This window comes from Eschrichtius robustus, chromosome 2, assembly GCF_028021215.1.
Source record: "Eschrichtius robustus isolate mEscRob2 chromosome 2, mEscRob2.pri, whole genome shotgun sequence".
NCBI classification, from domain to species: Eukaryota; Metazoa; Chordata; class Mammalia; order Artiodactyla; family Eschrichtiidae; genus Eschrichtius; species Eschrichtius robustus.
This window is the reverse complement of record NC_090825.1, coordinates 85133248-85156234: the sequence shown is the minus strand read 5'-3', so window position 1 is coordinate 85156234 and position 22987 is coordinate 85133248. Positions and strand designations below refer to the sequence as shown.

Genomic DNA, 22987 nt, shown 5'->3' with positions numbered 1-22987 from the left:
ATTTCTCTAATAGTTAGTGATGTTAAGAATCTTTTCATGTGCATTTTGGCCTTCTGTACTTCTTTGGAGAAATGTCTATTTAGATCTTCTGCTCAGTTTTGTTTGGGTTGTTTCCTTTTTCAATATTGGGTGGCATGAGCTGTTTGTATATTTTGGAGATTAATCCCTTGTCAGTTGCTTCGTTTGCAAATATTTTCTCCCATTCTGTGGGTTGTCTTTCGTTTTGTTTATGGTTTCCATTGCTGTGCAAAAGCGTTTAAGTTTAATTAGGTCCCACTTGTTTATTTTTGTTTTTTTCATTACTCTAAGAGGTGGATCCAAAAAAGATACTGCTGCGATTTTTGTCAGTGTGTTCTGCCTATGTTTTCCTCTCAGAGTTTTATAATATCTGGTCTTACATTTAGGACTTTAATCTATTTTTAGTTTATTTTTGTGTATGGCATTAGAGAATATTCTAGTTTCATTCTTTTACATGTAGCTGTCAAGTTTTCCCAGCACCACTTATTGAAGAGACTGTCTTTTCTCCATTGTATAGTCTTGCCTCCTTTGTCATAGATTAATTGACCATAGGTATGTTGGTTTATTTCTGGGCTTTCTCTCCTGTTCCATTGATCTATATGTCTGTTTTTGTGCCAGTATCATACTGTTTTGATGACTGTAGCTTTGTTCTATAGGCTGAAGTCAGGGAGCATGATTCCTCCAGCCTCATTTTTCTTTCTCAGGATTGCTTTGGCTATTCATAGTCTTTTGTTTCCATACATATTTTAAGATTTTTTGTTCTAGTTCTATGAAAAATGCCATTGGTAACTTGATAGGGATTGCATTGAATCTGTAGATTGCCTTGGGTAGTATAGTCATTTTGACAACGTCAATTCTTCCAATCCAAGAACATGGTATATTTTTCCATCTGTTTGTAACCTCTTCAATTTCTTTCATCAGTGTCTTATACTTTTCAGAGTACAGGTCCTTTGTCTCCTTAGGTAGGTTTATTCCTAGGTATTTTATTCTTTTTGATGTGATGATAAATAGAATTGTTTCCTTAATTTCTCTTTCTGATCTTTCATTGTTAGTGAATAGAAATGCAAGAGATTTCTATGTATTACTTTTGTATCCTGCAACCTTACTGAATTCATTGATGAGCTCTAGTAGTTTTCTGGTAGCATCTTTAGGATTTTCTATGTATAGTATCATGTCATCTGCAAAGAGTGACAGTTTTACTTCTTTTCAAATTTGGATTTCTATTATTTCTTTTTCTTCTCTGATTGCCATGCTTAGGACTTCCAAACTATGTTGGATAAAAGTGGCGAGAGTGGACATCCTTGTTTTGTTCCTGATCTTAGAGGAAATGCTTTCAGCTTTTCACCATTGAGTATGATGTTAGCTGTAGGTTTATCATATATGGCCTTTATTATGTTGACGTATGTTCCCTCTATGCCCAATTTCTGGAGAGTTTTTATCAAAATGATAATTTTTAATATTTAATGACAATGCTAAAACAGGCACTGTACTAAATGCTTTGTGGATAATCTCAATTACAGTTTACAGATTCATCTGGGTGGTTGCTCAGAATCACACCTAGTAATGGATAGGAGCAATACTCAAACTCTAGACTATCCCTGAAGTGGGTGTACTTAATCCCTATTACCCTATCTTGAATCAGAATCTGATTATTTTTTTAAATCATTGTGGTTATGGATAGAATAAACAAAATATGTTCCCCCAAATCATAGACTAATTGTACCATGTGATGTTTTTAACATCTAGAAGAGGTAAAATTACTATAAACATAAGAAAAGAATCATTTAGCTTACTGTTGAAAAAAATAATACTTTGGCTAATAATTTGACAAAAGTGGTTGGGGGAAATTTACAAATACCTTAACCATAATATATTTAATAAAATTAGTTAGGATCTCTATAGATTTTGCTATACCTGTGGAGAACGTCAATTACTATCTTATTTTTATCATCCCTTCAAGCCACTCACAGAAATTAGATTCTAAAAAATTGAAAGACTGTGCCTAATACTTACAACATGATCATTTTTATTCTTAAAACTAGTATTTAGCCCATAGTCGGTTTTTAATTCTTAATTTTTATCACTTGTGTAATAACGCTAGGGAATTATGCAGGCTTTACATCTTGCCATATACATTAATACTGTCAGGTTCAGCCTCCCCATTCATGCATATCACCTGCAGCTTTGCTCAGTTGACTTTCAACTGTGGCTCCAGGAACACATGTATAAGATTTATCTTAGATTGAGCATGTTTACTAATAGGAAGTGAAATGATGAAGCTTTCTCTACAAGGGAAAATAAAGCAAGTTGTATTTTTTTAGTTGTCCTCATATATAATCTCGAATCCTGTACCTGTAGCTGACTTCAAGATCAATTTAAATTCTAAATGTCAAAGGAAGAACAAAAAAGAGAATATATTTTATATTTTGAAAAATAAGTTCTGGAAAGGAACTTTGCATCAGCTTTCAAATTTTTATTTAAGAATTATTTGAGTAGCACTGTACCTAATCATTGCCAAGACACCATCATGGACAGAGTTGTCTGTAGACCATCAAGCTGGTGAGGGTTACCAGGTTCTGGGTAGGACAGGCTCTTGCAGGTACAGTGCACACACATGCACATGGAGTTCAGGTAGGTCACCAGCTGCTCCATCAACTACAACGTGAAAGGCCCTGTATGGAGGGCAATGTGATCATACTGTTGGAATCAGAGCAAGAGGCTCAGAGACTACGTTGATCCTGCAGAGCCCTGAATGTCTGGGTCAAGCACTTAGCCCATGTTTAGGATCTGTAACAGTTACAAAGTATCTAGAATTAATGTTAAAAGATAAAAATAAAAAACAAAGAAGTATTTGAATAAAATAAATACCTGCATTTTGAAATAAACCATTTCCCAGAATGGATAACATATTTTTAAGGATAATTTTATGTTCATTAACGTCCTAATGGGCAGTCAATAGATTGACAAAGAGAAAGATGCTAAATATAACTTATTCAACTAGTCCCAAAATGAAAAATAATATTGACAAATAATACTTATAACTGTATAAATTTTAGTTCTTTGCAAAGTCATTCACCTCACATAGAAAAATGCACACATGCATGTACACACACACACACACACACACACACACCCCTAGACTGCTATACTTGCAATAGTACCTGAACTAATGCTGAGAACAAATACTTTCTACATACTATGCTTTTGCTGATTCTGATAGCAGACAAGGAAAACAAACATTTCATCTAAAAATCCATCTGGCTCTAAGTCAGTAGTGTACCTTCCAGTTTCTCCCCTTACCTCTAATACCTTACCACATCCAAAGAGTGAAAGATGGGGGGTTATCAGTACTCTAACCTATTACTCTTAAGTGGGTAATGTCACACTCTTAAAATCAGAAAAATTGGACATTATAAATGTGGGCTTCCAGCTTCTTCTCTGAAGCTTTGTTTTATCCTGTATAGTTAACTCTATATGATATTGAACATAAAGTTAGCTGCTAAATTTACTGAATATGTAATGATATTAAATAGACATCACGGTCCAATTTCTATTCAGACTTCAGGATAAATTTAGCTTATTCCATCATAAAGGCGTCAAACGTCCATTTTCATAAATAGAATACATGGATGGCACCAATTAAAGCAAAATGATAATTAGAGTTAAAGAAATGGAAACTATAGTATCACAAAGAGTCACAGCCAATAACTGAGCATTTTAGATGGAATCAAAGTCAATACAAAAACGAATTGATCAAGTCTGCATAATTAAAGATTTTTCTTTGCACAAATGAATAAACAATGACTAAGCTTTAGAAATGATAGTCCTGAAGCAAGAAGCAGATATCTCTGCACAATTTCTCATTGTAGAGTATGGAATTCACTAAAAAGAGACTAAAAGAACCATGATTGTTCATGACTGTATTTAGATAGTTGGATTCAGTGAATTATTTTTAATCATTACCTAGGCATCTATATTTGGAGAAATCAAGATAATAGTCTTGATTAAGGATATATTTCTCAAATAGATTCTTTGGTAAGCAGAATTCTAGATGTTACCCAAGGTTCACACACACTGGGGTACATATCTTCTACAATCTCTCTCCTCGATTGTGGGAAGGGCCTTTGAATATGATGAGATAAATTCTAGTGATTATGTTATATGACAAAAAACTTTTTCAGATGTAATTAAAGCCACTAATCAGTTGTCTTTGACTTAACTAAATGGGAGATTACCCTGTGAGGGCTTGACCTAATCAAGTGCACTCTGTAAAAGAAAGACTGCGACCTACATGTAAGTCAGATATGTTCTCTGGCTGGCCTTGACAATATAAGCTGCCGAGTGACAGTGTTTATGCAGAGGCCAAAGGGCAAGGACCTGATGGGCACCTTTAGAGCTAAGAGTAGTCTCCAACTAGCAGCTAGTAAGAAAATGGCACCTCAGTCATACAGCCACAAGGAAATGAATTCTGCTAACAACCCCTTGGGTTTGGAAGAGGGCCCTGAGCATCAAAAAAGAATGCTGCATGACAACCACTTTCATTTTAATTTTTTGAGACCCTGAGCAAAGGACCCAATGAAGCTATGCCCAGATTCCTATCCCACAGAAACTGTGAGGCAATACATGTATATTGCCTTATACTGTTTAGTTTTGGGTAATTTTTGTAGTCATAAAGAACTAATACAGACTCTAACCCTAAGAGTAATCTCCAGCTCCTACCTATAGAAACAGCCTAAGCATTCCCTATTATTTTTATGAAAATAAGCAAATTTTTAGTTTTTTATAATAGTCATATTAATCAATTTCTTCTCTATTATTTTATGATAATGATATTTCTTAATCATGTCTCTTAACTTCTCATTTTTCAAAAATATACATTTTTTTTTCAAGAATATAATTCATCACAAATCCCCTACATATTCCTACCTGAGGGAAAAATATTCTCTATTCATTCAGACACAGGTATAATTTGAATAAATCCCTACTTTTTACTTTCAAACAGGCCCACTCTATTGATATTTCACTCATTAAGACATATCTAGTTGTGAAAACTTAACACCCAGAGTTGAAAAAGTAAATGTTTTATAGTGCATGTAGCAGCCAAATTTACAAAGTACATTAATGCAATACACAAAGAGTTGTAGAAACATGCAAGTCATGTACAAGCATAACTACTTGAGGAAGGAAATCATTGCTGAGATGAGTTTTAGTTTGCTGTGTTTGTAAATGAGACACAATAAAAGTAATATTTTTTAGGAAAAGCAAAACATATTGTTATCTCTGATATTCATCACATTTGCTTATAAAGGTTATTTGTCCAACATTTATGAATGTGCTAACCGGGGAGTTATTGATACTACTTGTAAAACACTCTTAAATATACTCTCAGGGATACCTAGATTTTTAACTCCTCACAAAGGGCTTAAGTCTCTTCGCTAGACTGTAGTTATTGTTTTCCCTTCTCAGAAATAATTAACTCTTGATTCAAAATGTTTATCCATAAGGATAGATAATTAGAATAAGTATATAACATTGATTTTATCTTTTTCTTTTTTTTACATTTTTCACATTGTGGGAAATCATAACACTTCAGACTAAATAATAATTCTTCATATGCTTGCACTCTGTATGACTAGAAAGTGGTTTGATTTCCTGCCCCTGACTCCCTGCTGATAAATCTTCCCAAACAACTTTTACAATTTATTAAGCTTCCACAATGGGTAAGCCCATTGTTCACATTTATCTTGTATTTCTTACAGTAACTCTAAAAGTTAGGTTTCAACCCCAAATCTAAAGGCTAAAGTTTAGCAACTTACCCTGAGGTCATAGCCATTGAAGCAGAGAAGAGATGCTAACCATCTATTTGACTCTGAAGCCGTTTTTCTTTCCCAATTCAATGCCACTCCATCTTGTCTATGTCTATTTTATCAGTAGCAGCTAAATAAATTGATTCCCCCTCTTTGATTTCCTCAGAGTTCATCCTAAGGCTCATGGCCCCTAATCACCCAATTCCAAAGCCCCAGTTAATGAGAAGAAAAAACAAGATGGAGAAAAATAAAGAACCGTGTTCTCCCTTTTATAGGCTTTCATTGTGAAGCTGGTAAAAAAGACTGACTAGGGAGGCATGCTTAGAGTTTTTATTCCTCTATGGGACTGGGCAATCTTATTTCTGAATCACTGAGACTAAAAGTGATTTGGGGACTGTTTATGATATATAATGTCAAGTAAAATTATGATCCTGTTAGAATTTTCATCTGGATCAGGGAAGTTTACACTCAATCAACAAAGCTTAAGAGGACAGTGGAAGATGATAAATTGGTCTTGCTCCAAACTAAAGTTTGAACATCTTCTTACCTATGTCTGTTTGCTTTCCATGCTGCTCTATAATCTTGCTCAAATAGATTTAGCCTCTATAATTAACTATTTTGGTGACAGAAAAATCAGTGCAAACTGGCTTAAGCAATCAGGGAATATATTGACTCAATAAGCACAAAGGAAAGTGATGGCATTGGTTCCTGGTTTATTTCTACCTTCTTCAGTGTGTTCACTTAATTCTGTGGCTGCGCATAACAGCAAGGTGTGTGTATACAACAGATATCCCCTTGTTAAAGTCCCGTGGAAGGAGATATTGTCTTGAGGTGGTTTGAAAAAGCCTTGAGAGTCACCTTTATCAGATTAGCTTAGCTTGTGTTCACCCCTAAATGCATTATGTGGCCAGGAAATCTTGTTCGGGGATGGACCTGGTTTACATATTCCGGGTTGCTAGAGGTAGAACCTCAGTTTCAGGCCACATAGACTGAGAATGGGGGAAGGATGGAAGACCAAATGAAAAGCAGGGGCCATCTCAGGAAGACAAAGGAATAGATGGTGGGAAAGCAAATAACTGTCCACTGAGAACAGTTTTTATGGAAGTTCTGTTCTAGCAGGATTTCTTTATTTCTGAACTTTCCAATAATTATACCAGATTTTAAGAACCAGATTCTTTCTGCTGTGTAACTCCAGTCTTCATACTTCTTTTCATATTAGCTTTTTACATCTTTCACTGTTATTTACCAACTGCAGGTGTTCAGCCCTGGGTTATAATAAGCCTTGTTCAGAGACTTTTCCAGAAGCTTGATGACAGTCTTTCTCCCTTGCCCCATTGTCAAAGGTGGATTCAAGCATTGCTTATAAATGTTTCAAGAAGTTAGATGAAATGTCTAAATCAGCCAAATGAACAGTTAAATATGATTTGCAGTCCGTGTAGATTTTGCTTGATGCTACGTTACTGAGATTTTCTCAGAAAGACTCCAGAACTACAATTTTTCTAGAATTTCTTTGTGAAAACACCGAGTTTAAAAAGCTGAACTGCAGTGATGAAGCCATATAATGACCTTCAATTCCATAGCCATTTGCTTCCACTTGTTCATTTAAATCTGTGGTAGAAATCTGTTTAGCTTAATTGCCCTGCTATGAAATACAGAGATTTATGAAAAGATGTTAACAGCCTGTCCCCATGCCATCATTGAAAAGGCTCACTGGGTATTCAATAATAGGAAAGAAAAAAAGCATAAGTATAAAGAGGCAAAAATTATTTAGATCAACATGGCAAAGGTTTCTAGGGTACAAAGGAAAATTAAATGAAACAGTGGGTTTCTTTTCAATTGAGTCCTTTAAGGAAACAGGCAAGATGTAATGTTCTTTATTTGTCAGACAAGTGACAAGGTTAATCAGTGCTAATTGCCCAAGATTGGCCTCTCAGTTACGTCAGTTAATTAAAGTACACTCTCATATATACTGACCGAACCCTTCTGTGTGGTGGGTAGGCAGAGAAAAGAAAGGCATATATAGTAAGACCCTCTTCTAGTTGGAAAAAGAAATCAATACTGATTTAGTTGTAGCAGAATTGAGCCATTTTGTCTGCAGTCTTTTTATCTGCAAGGCCCCCTGGCCAACAGTGTGGGAAAACATTCATGGAACGAATGCATTTAGCAAGAGTAATCATCATCATCGTGAAGTGCTTATCAGAAATGAAGACAAAATGCAATTAGGCTAGATTTACAGTTGGACCAATAATTACCACTCAGATGTTTCAGCTGAATGGAAAATACATGATTCCAAACCATGACATTTGTGTTCGATTGCTTTCTCCTCCTTTCTCTTGTGATCTCTAACCCTCCTCCATTTTCTTTTCTTTTTTTTTTTTTATTTATAAAATATGTCAGTCATGATGTAGCACAGCTGAATAATTGTCATAGAGTCAAATGCTTGCAGATGGTTAATGGAAACAGAAAATTAAATGAACAGCAGTAAAGAAACTCATACAAAATTAAAGAACTCTATTGCAAATTTAAAGGGTCATTTGGTTTCATCAAAAATCAAATAATATGAATATGTTATCCTCTGCATGTAAGAGACTATGTTAAATTGTTTTGAGAGCTGAAAACTGAGCAATCAATGGTGTGCTAATGAAATTTGTGAAAAAATCATGCACTATTGAAATATGCTGTAAATTGTCATTTATTCCCTACAGAAGAAGGTCTACTTTGGGGGATCAATTTTTTTGAGCTATTGTTTACTTAAATTATTGAACTGATGATGGGACTTGAAACAAGTTAAGACTGTTACTAGCAAGAAATGAGAGTAGGATTAAACTTAAGTAGACGTCTCTGAGTTGCAAGGAAAAAAAAAAAAAACAAAACCCACCAAACTAGTTGCTCTTTCAAAAGTGTCTTGTCTGAGATTTTTTCCTCATATGACAGAAACCCAACAATTCATAACAAACACATTCATGATATGTCCAAAGAACAGAATCAATGGCCTCATTGCCCTGCCAGGACTTAAAACGGTTTAGGCCAACTAAGCTGTCATCTGCCTGGCATTTTTCAAATATATAACTGATAAAACTTTTGTGAAAAGAAAAGCTGTCTTTCTGGTGAAGCATTAGATATAATGTTGTATGGTGTCGTTCAGAAGTGGATTTCAGTTACAGATTCTTTAAGAATAGATTTCAAGATTACAAAGCATTACATTCTTTATTCACTCCTTTTTATTTTTCATTATCCTCTCCATTCTCTGGAAAACCTAGACGTCAATATGAAATGTCTTTTGTCCATGATAGAAATGATTTTTGTGTTTGATGGTTGCTCATATCAAAGGGAAAGAAAAATAAAGACATATAATTGAGTCTTCATTGAAAATAACTCAGGCATTTGTGACATTGCCTTGAATGGCTATCTAATAGCTGAATATTTTTAATGACTAACAAAGTCTTAGAGGATGTTTGAAAGTGAGTCAGTTTTTCACACAAAAAAACAGGTCTTCAAAATAAATATTCCTAAAAGAACAGCTTTAAAAAGGTTAAAATAAAATATGTTAAAAAAAATAAATCCCTTTAAGATGCTTCATAGTCTTTTCAAATGCAAAACAAAATGTATCTTACCTTGCACTAATGAGAAAGAAATATTATAAATATATATATTTTTTCTTTTCAATTACACTTCATGCTTTAAACCATTAAAACTGTCTTTGATAGTTTTTTTTTCTGCTCTCACACTTCTGAGTTGTCAGTAGCTTGTATAAAATTGATTCTATCAATATAAAATTGATACATAGATGAAAATATTGATTCAACTTTTCATTTAAGTACAAAATACCTTACTTTAAATCATACCTGACAAAGGTAACATTTAATTGCTTCTTATTTCATGTTAAAGTAAGGTGAGAACAAAAATAGCTCAACAATTTGAATAGTTTATATGAATAAATTATAATGAAATGTCCAATTTTATTGAGTTGAAGCATTTTTCTGTACATTTTCAAATGTTACTCCAATTTAAAAGACTTTATGCCTTTTTTCTAACTAAAGCTCTTTAATACGCCTTTTTTACATAAGAGTGATATTGTTGTCATTTTAAATCCAGCCATCTAAATACCAAATGTAGAAGCATTATCTAGACAGTATACAACAACAGAACTCTTTGAAGATTCATCACTAAAAAATAATTATCTGTAGAAGAAATCTGTAGCAGGGACATTGCTATTAATCCCACTTAATATCATCACTCTTCAGTTTTTCTTAAAAATTTACCTTTTTTTCTTTTCAAATAAAATGTAAGAGATTTTCATGCCAGAAGAAAACTTTTTATTTTGTTGTATTAAATCGCAATTTCTACAAATATCCCAACTCTATTAAAGGCCTGTATTAAATACTTCTGTTCAGTACAAAGTACATTTCATACACATACAGTACAGTGCATGGGTGTGCCTGAAACATTATACATCTTGATAAATAACTTCCATTTTTGATAAATATATTCCCTTAAATTAATACATATCACAGCTGCAAACTTGAGGGGAAAATACAAAACATTTATACTACTATTTAGAGTGCTCTTCTGGGTTCAGGATGGCACTAGAAGTTAGGGAAGATGTTTTTCAACAGTTTGAGATTCCGTGGATGAGACAAGTCTAACAACCATGAAATAAGTACAAAAATAATTATAAGTGCATTGTAATTTTAAAGAGCTGTCAAGGTCAAAAAAAGTTGCAGAAAGACGACAGTGGGAGGCATGTTACACTGCTCAGGTCCACCTTCAGAATTAGGACACTCATTATCCCAGTTGGCGGGAGTGTTTTCCACTGACAGCTCACAGCTGAGTCCCTCCCTTAGAATTACCCTTCAGCACCTAAGGGAGCTGCCTCACAAACTTGTCTGCCTTCATCTCAGGCTGCATCTGGTGATTAATGTGGGTAAGAAGTGTCAGCACCCTTGTCTCACTTCCAGGCATTGTTCAAAGGCCACCACAGTTTCAGTGTTCCCCATGAGATCAGATAAAGCCATTGTTATTACTTCCTTAATTTGCCCAATACTACCATTCCTCATTTAGTCATTGTGGGTCACTTGAGAGTAAGCCTTAATAAACTTCTTGCACAGAGATCTTAGTCTCAGAGTCTTATAGCCAGTAACCCAATCTAAGTGTGAGACCTTAATTCGAACTTGAGTGATTGGCAGCATTTGGATGATAGAGAAATGAAGGGAAACCATCTTAGCCTGGTGTGGCAGGGAATACACAAACCAAGGTGAAAAAGTGGAAGTGGCTTGTTATGTTTGTAGGATGGTGAAGAGACTCTGGTCTGATCATCTGAGGGATTTTCAGGGAATTATTTGAAATGAGAATGTACAAGACAGATGGCAGTAGAATGTGACAAGTATTAAAAGACATGTAAAAGATTTGGATTTTATTGAGTAGATGTTTGCAAGTCAATCTAAGACTTGAATAAAAATGTAATGTTTAAGAAAGCTTGATATGACAAGGATATGCAGTGTGGAATAGAATCAGGAATAACACCACAAATTCATGTCTTAGAGAATGAAGGCCTGTGTAGGTGACAACAGAAAAGGATTTCTTCTCTCTCTTTCTCTTTCTGGTTTCTCTTTCTCTCTCTCTTTCTGCGTTGAGAAAAAAAGGGAAAAAAAACCTCACATATACATTTTTTTAAAGATTGTATTAAATCTTTGATCCAGGACATCATCACATCATCTCTTGCTGAGTTAGGTTATATCCACAAGTGTATTTTCGCAAAAAATACATCAGTCATCTTGGCATATTTTTTTAAAATTTATATACAATTTTTAAAGGTTACTTCCCACTTAAAATTATAACAAAATATTGGCTGTATTCCCTGTGTTGTACAATACACCCTTGAGCCTATCTTATACACAATACTTTGCATATTTACTCTTTGCATATTTAGAATGCCCTTCTGCTGACTTTTTTTTTTAAATTGAGGTATAGCTAAAGTACAATATTGTGTAAGTTCCAATTGTACAACATAGTGATTTTTAAAGGTTATTTTCCATTTATAGTTATTATAAAATATTGGCTATATTCTCTATGTTGTACTATATAACCTAGTAGCTTATTTATTTTATCCTTAGTAGTTTGTACCTCTTAATAACCTACCACTATCTTTCCCCCTTCACTCTCCCCACTGTTAACAACTAGTTTGTTCTCTATATCTTTGAGTATGTTTCTTTTTTGTTATATTCACTAGATTGTTTTATTTTTTTAGATTCCACATATAAGTGATATCATACAGTATTTGTCTTTCTCTGTCTGACTTATTTCACTTAGCATAATATGCTCCAAGTCCATCCATGTTGTTGTAAATGGCAAAATATCATTCTTTTTATGGCTAGGTAGTGTTCCATTGTACATATAAACCACATCTTCTTTATCCAATCATCTGTTGATGGACACTTAGGTTGCTTCCGTATCTTGGCAATTGTAAATAATGCTGCTAATAAAATTGAGGCTCACATATTTTTTCAAATTCGTGTTTTCTTTCTTTTTATTTTTTTGGATAAATACCCAGGAGTGGAATTGCTGGGTCACATGATAGTTCTATTTTTATTTTCTTGAGACACCTCCACTATTTTCCATAGTGGTGGCACCAGTTTACCTTCCCACTAACCGTGTACCGGGGTTCCATTTTCTCCATATCTTCACCTACTTTTGTTATTTCTGGACTGTTTGATGATAGCCATTCTGACAGGTATGAGGTGATACCTCATTATGGTTTTAACTTACAGTTCTCTGATGATTAACAATGTTGAGCATCTTGTCATGTGCCTGTTGGCCATCAGTATGTCTTCTTTGGAAAAATGTCTATTGACTTCTTCTGCCCATTTTTTTAATTGTGTTTTTTGGGGTTTTTTGATGTTGATTTGTATGAGCTGTTCGTATATTCTGGATATTAACCCTTTATTGGTCATATCATGAGCAAATATTTTCTCCCATTCAGTAGGTTTTCTTTTTTGTGGATGGTTTCCTTTGCTGTGCAAAGGCATTTAAATTTAATTAGGTCCCATTTGGTTTTTTTTGTTTGTTTTATTGTTTTTTTTTTTAATGATATTCTTGTCTGCTTACATTCTTTTTATGTATGTACGTATGGCTGTGTTGGGTCTTCGTTTCTGCGCGAGGGCTTTCTCCAGTTGTGGCAAGCGGGGGCCACTCTTCATCGTGGTGTGGGGGCCACTCTTCATCGCGGTGCATGGGCCTCTCACTATCGCGGCCTCTCGTTGCCGAGCACAGGCTCTAGACGTGCAGGCTCAGTAATTGTGGCTCACGGGCTGAGTTGCTCCACGGCACGTGGGATCTTCCCAGACCAGGGCTCGAACCCGTGTCCCCTGCATTGGCAGGCAGGTTCTCAGCCACTGCGCCACCAGGGAAGCCCCCATTTGTTTATTTTGCTTTGATTTCCTTTGCTTTAGGAGATAGCTCCAAAAAAAAATATTGCTACAATTGATGTCCAAGCATGTTCTCCCTATGATTTTTTCTAGGAGATTTAGGGTTTCCTGTCTTAAATTTAGGTTTTTAATTCATTTTGAGATTATTTTTGTATATGGTGTTAGAGAATGTTCTAATTTCATTCTTTTACATGTAGCTGTCCAGTTTTCCTAGCACCATTTATTGTTGAGACTGTCTTTTCTCCATTGTATATTCTTGGCCTCCTTTGTCATAAATTAATTGGCTGTAAGTGGGTGGGCTCTCTATTCTGTTCCACCGATCTATGTGTCTATTTTTGTGCCAGTACCATATTGTTTTGATTACTATAGCTTTGTACAGCCTGAAGTCAGGAAGCATGATTCCTCTAGTTTTCTTGCTTGATATTATTTCAATTTTCTTAAATTTACCAAGGCTTATTTTGTGGCCTAGCATGTGATATCTTGGAGAATGTTCCATGTGCACTTGAAAAGAATGTGAATTCTACTCCTTTGAATGAAATGTTTTATATATATATATATATATATATATATATATATATAGTCATTTGGTATAATGTGTCATTTAACGTTAGTGTTTTATTGATTTTCTGTCTGGATGATCTGTCCATTGATGTAGATGCGGTGTTAAACTCCCCTACTATTATTGTGTCACTGTCGTTTTCTCCCTTTATGTCTGTTAACATTTGCTTTACATATTTAGGTACTCCTATCTTGGGTGAATATATACTTACAATTGTTATATCTTCTTGGATTGATCCCTGGATCATTATGTAATGTCCTTCTTTCCTCTTGTAGCAGACTTTATTTTAAAGTCTATTTTGTCTGATATAAGTATTGATACCCTGGCTTTCTTTTCATTTTCATTTGCATGGAATACCTTTTTCCATTCTCTGACTTTCTGTCTGTGTGTGTATTTAGATCTGAAGTGAGTCTCTTATAAGTAGCATATATAAGGGTGTTCTTTTTGTATCCATTTAGCCACACTATGTCTTTTGATAGGAGCATTTAGACCATTTACATTTGAAGTAATTATTGCGATGTATGTTCCTGTTACTATTTTGTTAATTGTTTTGGGGCTGTTTTGCAGATCTTTTTTATGCCTTTCTACTTCTTTTGTTCTCTTCTCTTGTGATTTGACGATTATCTTTAATGTTATATTTAGATTCCTTTTTCTTTTGTGTGAGTGTATCTATTATAGATTTTTGGTTTGTGGCTACCTCTCTCTCTCTCTCTCTCTGTGTGTGTGTGTGTGTGTGTGTGTGTGTGTGTGTGTGTATATATATATATATATATATATATATAAATGTTTTATGTTGCTGATCTCTTAATTTCAAATGCATTTTAAAAACCCTGCATTTGTATTCTCCTCCCCTTATGATTACTGTTTTTGATATCATGTTTTATATCTAACTATTTTCTGTACCCCTTAACTGCTTATTGTGGATACAGATGATTTTATTACTTTTGTCTCTTAACATTCCCACTAGCTTTGTGCATAGATGATTTTCTACCTTTATACGTTTGCCTTTCGAGATTTTTTTCCTTTCATTATTTTCATGTTTCTCATTGTGTCCTTTTCATTTCTGTATTTCCTGGACTTGGATGACTGTTTTCTCTCCCAGGTTAGGGAAGATTGCAGCTATTATGCCTTCAGTTATATTCTCAGCCCCTTTCTCTCTATCTCTGCTCCTTTGGGATCCCTATAATGAAAAAATTAGTGTGGTTAATGTTGTTCCAGAGGCATCTTAAACTGTCCTCATCTCTTTTCAATATTTTTTCTTTTTTCTGCTCAACAACAGTGAACTCTGTTCCATTACTCTGTTCTAGTTCACTGATATGTTCCTCTGTGTTATTTAGTCTATTGATTCTTATAGTGCATTTGTTTTATTTCTGTTATTGTATTCTTCATCTCTGTTTGATTGTTCTTTATATTTTCTATCTCTTTGTTAAAAACTTCTAACTTCTCATTCTCTGCATCTTCTCCCAAGTTATTTAATATCTTTACAATCACTACCCTGAACTCTTTCAAAGTTAGATTACCTGTCTCTATTTCACTTAGTTCTTCTTCTTGGGTTTTATCTTGTCCCTTCCTCTGTCCTCACATTTTGTCTAACTTGCTGGGTTTATTTGTTTTTTTTGTGTGTGTTTTGCTTTTTGTTTTTTATTGAACTGTAGTTGATTTATAAGTTTGTTTTAATTTCTGCTGTACACCAAAGTGATTCAGTTATAAATCTGTCATCTATCTATCTCTCTATATCTATCTATCCTTTTTCAGATTATTTTCCACTACAGGTTATTACAAGATATTGAATATAGCTCCCTGTGCTATACAGTGGATCCTTGTTGTTTACCTATTTTATATATAGTACTCTGTATCTGTTAATGCCAAATTACAAATTTGTCCCCCCCACCCCACCTTTACACTCTGGTAATCATAAGTTATTCCTATGTCTGTGAGGCTATTTCTGTTTTATAAATAAGTTCATTTGTAACATTTTTTAAAGATTCCACAGATAAGTGATATCATATGATATTTCTTTGTCTGACTTGCTTCACATAGTATGATAATCTTTAGGTCCAGTCATGTTGCTGCAAATAGCAATATTTCATTCTTTTTTTATGGCTGAATAATATTCCAACATATATATCATGTCTTCTTTGTCCATTCATCTGTTGATGGACATTTAGGTTGTTTCCACGTCTTGGCTATTGTGAATAGTACTGCTATGAACATAGGGGCACATGTACTTTTTGAATTATAGTTTTGTCCAGATATATTCCCAGGAGTCAGTATACTGGAGCATATGTCAACTCTATTTTTTTTTAAGGAACCTCCACAATGTTTTCCATAGTGGCTGCACCAATTTACATTCTTACCAAAAGTGTAGGAGGGTTCCTTTTTCTTCACACCCTCTCCAGCATTTGTTATCTGTAGATTTTTAATTATGGCCATTCTGAGCAGTATAAGGTAATACCTCATGGTAGTTTTGGTTTGCATTTCTCTAATAATTAGGGATATTGAGCATCTTTCCTTGTGCCTCTTAGCCATCTGTATGTCTTCTTTGGAGAAATGTCTATTTAGGTCTTCTGCCCATTTTTTTATTGGGTTGTTTGTTTTTTGTTGTTGAGTTGTATGAGCTGTTTGTATATTTTGAAAATTAAGCCCTTGTTACATCATTTGCAAGTATTTTCTCCCAGTCTGTAGTTTATCTTTTTGTTTTGTTTATGGTTTCCTTTGCTATACTAAAGCTTGTAAGTTTGATTAGGTCCCATTTTTTAATTTTTTCTTTTATTTCTATTGCCTTGAGAGACTGACCTAGGAGAACATTGATACGATTTCTGTCAGAGAAGTTTTTGCCTATGTTTTCTTCTAGGCATCTTATGGTGTCTTGTCTTATATTTAAATCTTTATGCCATTTTTAGTTTATTTTTGTGTATGCTGTGAGAGTGTGTTCTAACTTTATGATTTACATGTGGCTGTCCAACATTCTCAACACCACTGCTGAAGAGATTATCTTTTTTCCATTGTATATTCTTGCCACCTTTGTCAAAGATTAATTGACCATAGTTGTGTGGATTTATTTCTGGGCTCTCTATTCTGTTCCATTGATTCATATGGGTTTGGTGTGTGTGTGCGCGCCAATACCACGCTTTTTTAATTACTGTAGCTTTGTAGTATTTTCTGAAGTCTGGAAGGGTTATGCCTCCTGTTTTGTTCTTTTTCCTTAAGATTGCTTTGGCAATTCTGGGTCTTTTATGGTTCCATATAAATTTTAGGATTATTTGTTCTAGTTCTGAGAAAAAAGGTCATGGGTAATTTGATAGGGATTGCATTACATCTGTACATTGCTTTGGGTAGTATGGCCATTTTAACAATATTAATTCTTCCAATCCAAGAGCCTGGGATATCTTTTCATTTCTTTGAATCATCTTTAATTTCCTTTATTAATATTTTATAGTTCTCAGCATATAAGTCTTTCACCTCCTGGTCAGGTTTATTTCTAAATATCTTTTTGGATGCATTTCTAACAGAGATTGTTTTTTACATTCCCTTTCTGATATTTCATTGTTAGTGTAAAAAAAATGCAACCAATTTCTGTATGTTAATCTTGTATCCTGCTACATTGCTAAATACATTTTCTATATATAGTATCATGTCATCTGCATTTAATAACAATTTTAGCTCCTCGTTCCAATTTGGATAACCCTTATTTCTTTTTATTGTCTGATTGCTGTGTCTAGGACTCCAGTACTATGTTGAAAAGAAGTGGTGAGATTGCGCATCCTTGTCTTATTCCAGATTTTAGTGGGAAGGCTTTCAGCTTTTCACTGTTGCGTATTATATTGGTTGTGGTTATGATCTATTTTATGTGTTGTTGGATTCGGTTTGCTAATATTTTGTTCAGAATTTTTGCATCTATATGCATCAAAGATATTGGCCTCTAATTTTCTTTTTTGGTAGTGTCTTTGTCTGGTTCTGGTATCAGGGTTATGGTGGCTTCATAGAATGTCTTTGGGAATATTCCCTCCTCTTCAATCTTTTAGAAGAGTTTGAGAAGGATCAGTGTTAGTTTTCTATTGTTTTTTAAAAATATCTTTTTCATTTATTTCCTCTCCATTCTTGATTATGTCCTTCCATCTGCTGACTTTAGGTTTTGTTTGTTCTTCTTTTTCTAAGTCTTTTAGGTGGTAGGTTAGGTTGTTTGAGATTTATCTCATTTTTAAGGAAGGCCTGTATCACTATGAACATCCCTATAAGAACTGCTTTTTTGTTTAGTCTCCGTGTAATCATATTTTTCTCATTTATTTTCCAGTGGTTGATTTCTAGTTTCATGATGTTATGGTCAGAGAAGATGCCTGAAATAATTTCTATACTCTAAAATTTGTTGAGGTTTGTTTTGTGCCTTAGTATGTGGTCAATCCTAGAGAATGTTCCATGTGCACTAAAAAGGAATGTTTATTCTGTTTTCTTTGGGTATAATGTCCTGAAAATATCAGTTAAGTCTAACTGTTCTACTGTATCATTTATGATCTATGTTGCCTTATTGATTTTCTGTCTAGAAGATCTACTCACTGATGTGAGTAGGGTGTTAAAGTCTCCTACTATTACTGTATTCCCATCAGTTTCTCCCTTTATGTCTGTTAGTATTTGTTTTATGTATTTGGGTGCTCTTATATTGGGTGCACATATGTTGAGGAGTGTAATATCCTCTTCTTGTATTGATCTTTTTATCATGATATAGTGTCCTTAATGATCTTTCTTTATGGCCTTTGTTTTAAAATCTATTTTGTTGGATACGAGTATTGCAATTCCTGCTTTCCTGTCATTTCCGTTTGCATGAAAAATCTTTTTCCATCCCCTCACTTTCAACCTGTGTGTCTTTTACCCTAATGTGGACCTCTTGTAGTCATCATGTTGTAGGCTCTTGTTTTTTTTTTTTTTTAATCCAGTCTGCCACTCTATGTCTTTTCATTGGAGCATTTAGTCCATTGACATTTAAGGTAATTATTGATAAATATGTATTTATTGCCATCTTAAACCTAGTTTTCCCATTGGTTTTGTATTTCTTCTTTGTTACTTTCTTTTTGTTTTTCCTTTTGTGGTTTGATGGTTTCCTTTTATATTATGCTTGTGTTCTCTTCTTTTTGGTTTTTGTGAATCTGTTGTATGTATTTGATTACTGGTTACCCTGTTTTTCAAGTATGTTAACCCCTTCCTGTATCTACTTGCTTTAGACAGATAGTCACAGAGGCTCCAACACATTCTTTAAAAAAATCTACATTTTCTTACTCTTCTCCCCCACATTTTATGATTTTGATGTCCTCTTTTACATCTTCATGTTCATCCTTTTTCTGTTCCTTGTGTTTATCATCACTTCCACAAAATTTTTTTTGATTTTTTAATCTGTATACTGACTTATTTAAATGATTTACTTTCCAATTGTGATTTTCTCTTTCCTATAGATTCTTGCTTCTTTTCTATTTAGAGAAGACCTTTCAATATTTATTTTAGGATAGGTTTAGAATTGCTGTTTTCTTTTAGTTTTTGCTTGTCTGAGAAATTCTTTATCTCTATATTCTAAATAATAATCTTATTGTGTAGAGTATCCTAGGTTGCAGCTTTTTTCTCTTTCAGGACTTTGAATATATCTTGTCACTCCCTTCTGGCCTGCAAAGTTTCTGCAGAGAAGTCATCTGATATCCTTATGGGATGTCCATTGTAATTAACTCTTTGTCTTGCTGCCTTTAGATTCTTCTTTTTATCTTTAACTTTTGCCATTTTAATTACAATATGTCTTGGTGTAGGTCTGTTTGGGTTCACCTTGTTTGGGACCCTCTGTGCTTCCTGTACTTAGATATCTGTTTCCTTCTTTAGGTTTCAGAAGGTTTCTGCCATAATTTCTTCAAATACATTTTCAATCCTCTTTTCTCTTTCTGTTGCTTCTGGAATCCCTGTTATACATAGATTGGCACACTTTATATTATCTCATAGGTCTCTTACATTGCTTTTTCATGTGTGTGGTTTTCTGTCTGGTGTTTTGATTGGGTGATTTCCATTATTATATCTTCCAGATCACTTATTCATTATTCTGCATTATTCAATCTGCTATTCATTGATTTTAGCTCAGCTTTTGTCTCAGCAAATGAGTTTCTGAACTTTTCTTGGCTCTTCTTTGTAATTTCTAGTTCCTTTTTACAGTAATCTGTATTTCTATTGATAGCCTTTCTTATTTCCTTCAGTATTTTCATTATCTCCTTTTTGCCCTCAGTATCTATTAGACTGTAGATTTCTGTTTCATTTTTTGTTCTTTCAGAGGAATTCTCTTGATCTTTTAATTGAGAGTGGTTCCTCGGCTTCTTCATTTTACTAATATTTCTCTCACTGTATGAGTTCAGGAGAAACAATTATCTACTGTGGTCTTGGAGGGCTATTTTTATGTGGGCACATCCCTATGTATCCAGTGTGGGTTTAATATTTTTGGTGTGAAGGCTGTTTTTTTTATGGATGCTTGCTGCCTCTTTCCTTAGTGTGTGCTGGCCATTGTCCCCTTAATAAGGGGTGTGACTGGTGTTGTGATGACCAGAGCCTGCACTTGATGGTTAGCAGGGCCTCCCCTTTGTTCTGTGGTTGTCACAGCTGCATGAGCTGTTTGTAAATTTTGCAGATTAATCCCTCATTGGTCACATCATTTGCAAATATTTTCTCCCATTCTGTGGGTTGTCTTTTAGTTTTGTTTATGGTTTCCTCTGCTGTGCAAAAGATTTTGAGTTTAATTAGGCTCCATTTGTTTATTTCTGTTTTTATTCCCATTAGGAGACAGATCAATAAAGATATTGCTGAGATTTATGTCAAAGAGTGTTCTGCCTATGATTTCCTCTAGGAGTTTTATAGTATCTTGTCTTACTTTTAGGTCCTTAATTCATTTTGACTTTACTTTTGTGTATGGTGTTAAAGAATGTTCTGATTTCACTTTTTTTACATATAGCTGACCAGTTTTCCCAGCACCATTTATTGAAGAGACTGTCTTCTCTCCATTGTATATTCTTGACTCCTTTCTCATAGATTAGGTGACCATAGGTTTATGGGTTTATTTCTGGGATTCCTACAGATTGCATTGAATCTGTAGATTGCCTTGTGTAGTATAGTCATTTTGACAACATTGATTCTTCCAGTCTAAGTACATGGTAAATCTTTCCATCTATTTGTGTCATCTTCAGTTTCTTTCATCATGTCTTATACTTTTCAGAGTACAGGTCTTTTGCTTCCTTAGGTAGGTTTATTCCTAGGTATTTAATTCTTTTTGCTGCAATAGTAAATGGAATCATTTTCTTAATTTCTCTTTCTGATCTTTTGTTAGTGTATAGAAATGCAACATATTTCTGTGTATTTATTTTGTATCCTGACACTTTACCTAATTCATTGATGAGCTCTAATAGTTTTCTGGTAGCATCTTTAGGATTTTCTATGTATAGTAACATGTCATCTGCAAAGAGTGATGCTTACTTCTTTTCCAATTTTGATTCCTTTTATTTCCTTTTCTTCTCTGACTGCTGTGGCTAGGACCTCCAAAACTATGTTGAATAAAATTGGTAGAGTGGACATCCTTGTTATGTTCCTGATCTTAGGGGAAATGCTTTCAGTTTTTCACCATTGAGAATGATGTTAGCTGTGTGTTTGTCATATATGGCCTTTATTATGTTGAGGTAGGTTCCCTCTCTACCCACTTTCTGCAGAGTTTTTTATCATAAGTGGGTGCTGAATGTTGTCAATAGCTTTTTCAGCAACTATTGAGATGATCATATGGTTTTTATTCTTCAGTTTGTTGATGTGGTGTATCACACTGATTGATTTGCAGATATTGAAGTATCCTTGCATCCCTGGGATAAATCCCACTTGATCATGGTGTATGATCCTTTTAATGTATTTTTGGATTCGGATTGCTAGTATTTTGTTGAGGATTTTTGCGTCTATGTTCATCAGTGATATTGGCCTGTAATTTTCTTTTTTTGTGGTATCTTTGTCTGGTTTTGGTATCATGGTAATGGTGGCCTCGTAGAATGAGCTTGGGAATGATCCTTCCTCTGCAAATTTTTGGAATGTTTTCCAAAGGATAGGTGTTAACTCTTCTCTAAATGTTTGATAGAATTCACCTGTGAAGCAAGCTGGTCATGAACTTTTCTTTTTTGGGAGTTTTTTAATCACAGTTTCCATTTCAGTACTTGTGATTGGTCGGTTGATATATTCTATTTCTTCAAGGTTCAGTCTTGGAAGTTTGTACCTTTCTAAGAATTTGTCCATTTCTTCTAGGTTGTCCATTTCATTGGCATATAGTTGCTTGTAGTAGTCTCTTATGATCCTTTGTATTTCTGTGATGTCAGTTGTAATTAATTTCTCCTTTTTCATTTCTAATTTTATTGATTTGAGTCCTTTCCTCCTTTTTCTTGATGAATGTGGCTAAAGTTTATAAATTTTGTTTGTCTTTTCAGAGAACCGGATTTTAGATTCATTGATCTTTTCTACTGTTTTCTTCATCTCTACTTCATTTATTTCTGCTCTGATCTTTATGATTTCTTTCCTTCTACTAACTTTGGGTTTTGTTTGTTCTTCTTTCTCTAGTTGCTTTAGGTGTGAGGTTAGGTTGTTTATTTGAGATTTTTCTTGTTTCCTGATGTAAGATTGATTGTATTGCTATAAATTTCCCTCTTAGAACTGCTTTTGCTGTGTCCCATAGGTTTTGGAGTGTCATGCTTTCATTTTCATTTGTCTCTAGGTATTTTTTGATTTCCTATTTGATTTCTTCAGTGATCCATTGTTTGTTCAGTAGAATACTGTTTAGCCTCCAAGTGCTTGTGTTTTTTACACTTTTTTCTTGTAGTTGATTTCTAATCTCATAGCATTGTGCTTGGAAAGGATGCTTGATATGATTTAAATTTTCTTAAATTTACTGAGGCTTGCTGTGTGATCAGTCTTGGGGAATGTTCCATGTGCACTTGAGAAGAATGTGTACTGCTGCTTTTGGATGGAATGCTCTGTAAATAACAATTAAGTCCATCTGCTGTAATGTGTCATTTAAGGCCTTTGGTTCCTTATTGATTTTCTGTCTGGATGGTCTATCCATTGATGAAAGTGGGGTGTTAAAGTCTCCCACTATTATTGTGTTAGTGTTGATTTCTCCTTTTATGGCTGTTAGCATTTGC

At 34.2% G+C, this 22987-nt stretch overlaps 1 long non-coding RNA gene across 2 annotated transcripts in view; it reads right to left on the bottom strand.

Moving 5' to 3' along the window:
• The window catches only part of LOC137757353 (uncharacterized), a 589266-nt gene that overhangs the window by 1522 nt on the left and 564757 nt on the right, over nucleotides 1–22987 (bottom strand). Inside the window, exon 5 of one of the 2 annotated variants that reach the window (XR_011072331.1) lies at nucleotides 2523–2805. The exons of the other annotated variant lie outside the window; for it this stretch is intronic. This is a non-coding gene — a long non-coding RNA (uncharacterized lncRNA). The remainder of the gene's footprint in view (nucleotides 1–2522; nucleotides 2806–22987) is intronic. 2 annotated transcript variants of the gene reach the window in all.